This window comes from Ptychodera flava, chromosome 5, assembly GCF_041260155.1.
Source record: "Ptychodera flava strain L36383 chromosome 5, AS_Pfla_20210202, whole genome shotgun sequence".
Taxonomy (NCBI): domain Eukaryota; kingdom Metazoa; phylum Hemichordata; class Enteropneusta; family Ptychoderidae; genus Ptychodera; species Ptychodera flava.
Window position 1 is genome coordinate 45,461,902 of NC_091932.1, and position 8,340 is coordinate 45,470,241.

The window sequence follows — 8,340 nt, forward strand, 5'->3', positions numbered from 1 at the left end:
GTAGTAAGTGACTTACCGCGTAAAAACTTGACAGGTAAATAATTCCATACAATGAAATATACTCGCTATTTTTCTTAAATAATGCCTGTACGATTCTAATACAAACAAAATATGCAATGAAAACAATTATAAGTAATACTCAATGAAAAACTTAGCGAAGTTAGCCACACCGTACGATACAAGGTGCCGAAAGCAACACACACAGAGACAGCCCGTGTCCGATATCTAAGCGGTATACACGTCGAAATATAGTTGAGTCGTCCATGGATTAAACATAACTAATTATCATGAAATATTCTTATATACAGTTTTCTAAACACATCGAAATTAAAAATCGGTGGTTTGAAGTTTCAAATTATCAATACTTAGCTCCTAATCACATTCCAAACACGACGTCCGATTTCTGGGATTGCAGTCCGATTATTACGCCTTCAACATGGGGTCAAAACTTTGGCAACTTTGACCCCAAAATTCCACTCCCGTCGTGTCAACTGAGTTTGAGGATAACCACAATAAAGTTTCGAAAGGTATGGTAATAAGATTTCGTATTGCTGGTCATTTACGAAACGACTTTGGGCGAAATTCACTACCCTGTCCGAAAACTGTCACACTGAGTGTATATATAGACGAATACAGTAAACAAGGTTCACACTTTGTATTTGAACATATTATGGGGAGAAGGATAGAAAATTCTGCTTCCTTTCTTTAAGAAATTTGATGAACATGTTAAAAGTTACAGCAAGATTGTGTTGGGACGAGGAAAACAATGAAGACAGCATCCTTAGTCTACATATTTTAGACTGTTGACACTACTCCTCTGCCTATTTTTAGCTCACGTGTTCAGACACGTGAGCTTATGTCGCAGCGATGTCTGTCTGTCTGTTTGTTTGCCCAATATCTCAAAAACGGCTGATAAGATCAGAATCGAATTTGTTTCATAGATTCAGTTTGCAAATGGCAAGAATTGATTAGTGTTTGTTGGGTGTTGCTTGCATGCTTTTTGCTCATTTGCATGATTAATGATTTTAGAAAAATGGATATACATAGAGAACAAATGCACTCATTTGATGAGATTTTCTACAAATGTTGATCACACCAGGATATATCAGCCAAAAAGGTATAAAGGGGTGATATGAAAGATAATAGCTAATTTGCATATTTAATGAACTTTCCTTATTAGGGATATATATGTGAATTGACCTGACCGAAGTTGATGAAACTTGCTATGTACATTAAAGCTACTATGATATAATATTACTGAAAGTCATTCGGCATTTTCAGTTCTGCAAATTGCTAATTTGCATATTTAATGAATTTACCTAATAGGCCCGATACTAACGACTTTACCTAATTAGGGATATATATCTAAATTGACTTGATCAAAAATGACGAAATTGGTATGTATATTGAATATATTATGAGTTAACATTTTTGAAAGTTATTAAGTATTTTCACCTCAGTTGATTCCTAATTTTCATATTTAATGAATGCTCCTAATTAGGACATATATCTTGATTTACTACACTAAAGTTGACGAAACTTGTTATGTAAATTGAAGATACTATGGTATAATATTATTAAAGTCTATAAACACATTTACTTCAGCCAGTTCCTAATTTGTATATCAATGATCTTCCTAATTAAGAATAATATCTTCTTTGACTTGACCAGAGTTGACGAAACTAGCTATGTACATTGCAGATACTTCGATTCAACATTATTCAAAGATATCAAGCATTTTACTTCAGCGATTCCTAATTTGCATATTGAATAACCTTTCCTATTTAGGGATATATACATGGATTTACCCGTTCAAAGTTAGCGAAACATATACCAGATTAAACAATATTGAGAGTCATTTTGTATTTTTCATGTCAGCTAATTTATAATTCGCATATCTAATGAGCTTTCACAGTTTGGCATATATAGCTTGAAGAACTTGACTAATGGCAATTATAAGTCTTGCTGTATAATGTGGTCAGACAATGACAGCAGTCAAAGAATTTTCATATTTTTATGTCAGCTTATTACTTATGAATTATTAGATAATTACTTATTTGTATACTTATGACGTTAAGAATTAATCTCTGGTGAATATTGTTCATGATGTTGATCGTAACAGTTTCAATGAAGTCGCAAACATGGGGCAAAAGTTTAAATTTTATGCAAAACTGCAACATATAGTGAAACACGTGAGCATTGTCAGTTCATATGTGGTATTTCATTGTATACCGTCCATCCAATACCAAGGCGAAGTATTTAATGTTTGGCAACTGTTGCAATGGACAACACACAATCAACACTGTGCTGCCTGGTACATCAAAATTAGTGATAAAAATCCATCATATCAAAGTATGGGGTCCTCTTTTAATATTGTGTTGCATTGAATAATGTAAACAATATTTGACATATCATTAAACAGTAATATTTTAGTAATATTTTAGAAAACAACTTATTACTGGCTCGGATGTCTTTGGTTGTTTTGCTGTACAAATCATCACCAACATGTAAAATTCTAACTAGCAGTTATTAGGATTTTCACCACTTTCGCGGTTCATTATCATAATTTTCGTCAAATAACTTCTTTTGAACACATTCCAATTTCAGATTGAGCATTCATCGACACACCAAGTAAAACTGTTAAATGTGCAGCAGTTCTCAAGTTTTTGAATTGGTGGAATTGAACCGGGAATTTAAGAATGAGGTATATTTTTGGACCAAAAACGGCAAAAGTTGTCGCAAAAAAACAATCGTGCAGGTTTTTGTCACAATTTTAATACAACTGATATTGATCATCTCTACGAAAATCCATACCAAATTTCAAAACCATCGGACATGCAATTTCAGAGAAAAAGGCATTTTGACGAAAATTTAGGAAAACCTGCCCCAAAACACAAATGTGAAAATTTCACCACAATTTGACAAATCTGACTTAAGTCAGCTACAGGAACACGCATACCAAGTTTTAAAGCAATTGGACTGGCGGATTCAGGGAAGAAGATTTTTTAACCAAAAACGAGAAAAATTGCATACATACTTCCGTACCTACCTACCTACCTACCTACCTGCCTGCCTACCTGCCTGCCTGCCTGCCTGCCTGCCTGCCTGCCTGCCTACCTACCTACCTACCTACCTACCTACCTACCTACCTACCTACCTACCTACCTACCTACCTACCATACATATATACATACATACACAGACACCACTGACTCAGCATATAAGCTATCTTTGTTATATGTACATTCACCAAATGTAAGCTAGAAGTCAGAAGAATGTGACCAGTATATCTGAATTCTTGGTTTTCTTTTACAATTTTAGCATTTTTAACCCCATTAGCATACTTTTGGACAACAACAACAACAACAACACAACAAACAACAACAACACTACAAAATCAATAGTGCACTCTGGAACCAGTAGTTAAGAGTGGTACCAGGTGTCCGTAATAGGTAAGTGTATCCTGCTAGCATGCTACACCTGTCAAGATTAAACTAAAGTGACAAAGTAGTTGTACCGCAATTCAGCTAGTAGCCAAATTACTATGTAAGTCAAAGCTAGGACTACTGTCTCTCGTCATCTGAGTGGCAGATTTGTCATACTTTGATATAAGATCTCAATATCTACCGCAGAACTTCTCAAATGATCTAGCCAACCTACTTGGTGAAAATCCCTGTCTTACTAGCTATAAGACTAGAAACTATGTCTCACTTGAAAGTCTTTGTATGAATCACAAGCTCTACAGTATCTCACGACTTGTGAAATGTACACACCATAAGCTGGTTACTGGTTAAGTAGGGAAAGTTAATGATTTCAAAATTGAAATCGTCCCTTTTGTCATACTGCTTAGTGTGCAATTTATTTTCAAGATGTGACGCTGACTTCGTACTTTCTGTTGTTTCTTATATTTTTAGTTGCAAAATGTACATTATGTATTTCCATGATACAAGTTTTGAGTTTTAAATATGTGTCACTTAAGGTAGAGAAATATGAGGCATTGGCATAGAGCAGCCAGCAGTACAGGGCCGGCTATCTATTGTTGCAAAGGGAAGTTGTCATAAAAAGGCGTGTTTCGGAAAGGTCAGTTAGGGTCATACAGGTTTTGCCAATGCATGCATGTCTATTGTATGCTAATCTGGTTTCTATAATTTTCAGTGAAAGATTAGGAGTCACTTGTGCTATTTCTAAACTTAGTCTTTGTGATGCGATTGAGTATTGAAGTCGGACAGGAAGAGTTCACGTAAGTTTAAAAATGAATATTATGTATTTCCATACAAGTTTTGAGCGCTGAATATGTTTCACTGAAGGTAGAAAAAAGTTGTGGCATAGGCATAGAGCAGCCAGCAGTACAGGGCTGGCTATCTATTGTTGTAAAGGGAAGTTTTCATGAAAAGGCGTGGTGCAGAAAGGTCAGTTTTGGTTTTTGAAAAACCTACAAGCCAGCCAGCAAAAAAACAAACAAACACACAATATAGATCAATCGCATAAACTTTAACTTTCCCATCGGTTTATGGGTCACATGTATGAAAAATCATCTGTTACATTTACAATGCAGTGTTTCTTATGCTCTTCATTAGCACGTTGAAAACAATGCTTGGAAACAAAGGTTATATTTGTATAAGTACAACAAGCATACTTAGAGTTAGGTGACTGTGAGTCTGAACAAAAATTCCATAATAAACAATGGCAATAAACACTATACCAGTACATAGGCCCTAGTGTACCACATGTACAGTGTGATAGTAATCAACTGGTTGTGTTACGCAGATCTATAGTTTGTCTCTGACGGAGGTTTATGCACTAGGTAGTCATAGGCAAGAGTAAAACTATTAAAATAACAAGATCTCAATTATGAATAAAAAGCATATTTGCGACAAATGTAAAAGATGCAAATTACGTATAACGACGATGTTTACGAAGTTTTGAAGAAAACAAAATATATTTGAATCAACACCTAATGAAGGAACATAAGAACTTCACCGTTTACGCAATGGCTTCAATTTTGCAACGTGTCTAAGTGACATTTGTATATTAATTATGACATGTACATTTAAGATCGAGATCTGTATTGATGTTTACGATTGGACGTATATTTCCATCTTTAATTCATATCTATCATATGATCCAAACCAAGCCTTAAACATAACGTTTAAAATCCCATTCTAAAATAATACGGGAAAGGGAATACAAAGGACAAGAGAGAAAATACAACAGACAGGGCAGGAGGACAGACAATTGGAGAAGCGTATCTTGAGCGATGGCAGCTGTCAAGCTTGTCTACCGAGAAATAATTAAAGTTTATGTAGTACCAATTGACGAACTCTGAACATCTCGTGTAGTCAATCGAAGATTACCAGCACCTCTCAGCAAGCTAAGACGAGTCCATGAGTAAAAGCAGGCCAAGATGAGGTAATGAGATAATAGGAGAAAAACGAGTAGTAACAGTTGTTTTGACAACTGTACACTATGTATTTCAACATGTTGGGGTAAGCTTAGAACAAAGGGTGCTCTTGCAAAACCTGAAAATTCCAAATATAAAACTGCAAAAGTTACTGTGAGTATAACAAAGCATGTAGTTGTCACTCAGAAAACAAATGCTAAACATCTTGGTAAAAGGCGAAACTGCTATCCTTTCCATAAAATTAATTTTTTAACAGTAAGAAGAGTGGGTAGCTGAACAAATCATAACAGCCTTGAGTACAAATCCTCCTTTTTAAGTGTCAAATGTACAACGTACAGCGGTTGATGTACCCCTTTAAGATAGGTAATCTGATTTGTATGGAAACGATCGTACAACATTTGCGTGTTTGCGACATTAAAGTAAATTACTGCGACATTGCGAACAAAGGAAGGGCACATCCCGCAATATTTTCGATCATACGATCTGTGTTTGTTTTTCAGATTTCGTCCAAAAACCCACCCGCACCACAGGCGACCCAATAAGTATTACTGAGTTTTCTCTATCATTTTCTCTTCTTTCTTCATGCTCTGAATGATCGGAATAAATAAAATAAATGGTTTCTATAACCTAACCTCCGTGGACTTATCAGGGATTTTACGTGTTGGTCAACATCGCGAAAGATAGGATGGTCATTAACATCACTATCTTTCCGATGTTGACCAACCTCTGATAAGTCCACGGATTAGCATAATTAGTTGTGTTGACTAATTAATTGCAGCATGTGTGTATGAGAGATATACGTCCTTGTAATGGAGTGTAAAATAAATAAAGAGTCACAGAGGCTAGGTTAGGTTATATAACCATTTATTTTATTTACTCCGATCAGTCATAGCATGGAGGTAGTAGCTACTACTACCGCCATAGTCATAGCATGGAGAAAGAAGAGAAAATGATAGAGAAAACAGAGAGAAAAACTCAGTAATACTTAATGGGACGCCTGTGCCCGCACGCGGGCGGCAAACAAAGAATTTATTTTACGGCGCCTTAACTCCAGTTGTTTGTTTAACTCCCTACATAGCACTCAGCAATAGTTGGGACAGCTAGCCGTAGACAATGTGTATTTGTAAAAGTTGGGGGGGGGGGGCAAAAGTATACCTTTGCCCCCCCCCCCCAACTTCACCATGGGGGGCGGCCGCCCCCCCCCCCCCGGTTCCTACGCCTATGCATAGGCCCAGATCACACGGAACAGCGCCAGCCTCTTTGTTCTATTCTATGTGTCAACAGAGACACAAATTTTGTTTTTTATCGAGCACTACAAAGATTAAATTGAGCCGCTTATTCAATTGCACAATATTTAGCATTGATGAACCAGACCAACCACAATTTTAGCAGCATTATCTACTAGAGACATGAAACAGAAAGTTTGAGCTAAAAGTTGTAATAGTAAATGGCAGCTGTTGATAACCGTACTGAAAGTAACTTGTGAAACCCCTTTCCAAATATTGACACTGGAACAGTGGAAGTCATACTAGGTCACGTTTAATAGGACACAAATGGTACAGTATACAAACTCTGACTTTGCTTTCATGAAGGGACGGGACAGAAATTACAGGGGAGGGCTGTTGTTTAGTGACAGGGTCGCCATTTTCACGCACTTTTTTGAAGTGTCGTAAAATTGACGCATGGATTTAGGGAAGGGGCACCAATTTTGGCGCAAATATAAGAAGGTAAATAAGATGTGACTGATAAAGTGCTTCACTAAATACAGGGCTCGAAATTAACTTTTGAATCTGGTGGTCTGAGTGGACCACCATAGGTTACATTTGAGTGGTCCAAACTTAAGTTTGGTGGTCAATCAATGCGAAATAAAATTTACTTAGTATGTGTTTACCATGAATGTTTATCATGGTCAAAGTAACTTAGTCACTGTCATCCAAACGGGGTCCATATGGAGTTGTGTAAGGTCTCTGGTCCTCCTGCCAGCAGTCCACCACATTTCAACAGTTGGGCGGGGATTAAACTCTTCCAATGGTACACCCAGCAACTTGATACGCATCAGCTCATTCAGCCTGTCAGTTGATAGACTACTCCTCCAATCAGTCTTTATTTTACCCATAATACTGAAACCTCGTTCACACTCACTGGTATGGATAGGTATCAAGAGAATAATCTTCACTAAGGTAAGTACATTTGTGAATTCCTGTGGTTGCTGTCTCAGCTAGATAGCGTTGCCAGAAATCAAGGTAGGTTAACTGTGGCTGATTCACTACTCTCTCATGTGAAGCTAGCTTGAGTTCACGCCATTCTAGTGGGATTGCATCAATATCACAGTCTTGTCTGATAAGCAAGGCCTGAAAGTGTGTAGCCAATTGTTGCACTTCATGATGGCCATATTGCTGCATTCCATTCATGTCCTCGACAGGCCAGTTTCTTTGATTAATCACTTTGGCATTTCGTAAGATTTCATTTTCTTCAAATGTATGAAATCTAGTTTCCAACTGATTCATACAATTGTCAATAAATTCTACCTTATCTCTGTTCACTGTCGTATCGCATTCTGGCCTGGGTAGTGCTCTACCTCTCTCAGCAGTGTTACACTGTAAGCCCTCAAATGTGATGATATCGCCATTGACTGTGATTTTGCCATTGAATTCCACCTCTCGTGGACCAGGGTTGTCTCTCAGTTCTCCTAGATTACCAATAGCAGCACGTAAACAACTCTCAACTGTTTCAACTGAGCTGTCATTTTTTTGAAACATTAATGACAGACGTGCCAGTTCTCTGTATATGTCAAGTAGTACGTATATATGGACTTTATAAATCTGTATGATTTCAATAGCCTAACAAATTGACTCGCTTTGTTCTCGGCGTCAGATAACTGCCCGTTGATCGATATCTGATCAAGGTGAGTGACAAGGGCCACGTAATTCTTCGTCACA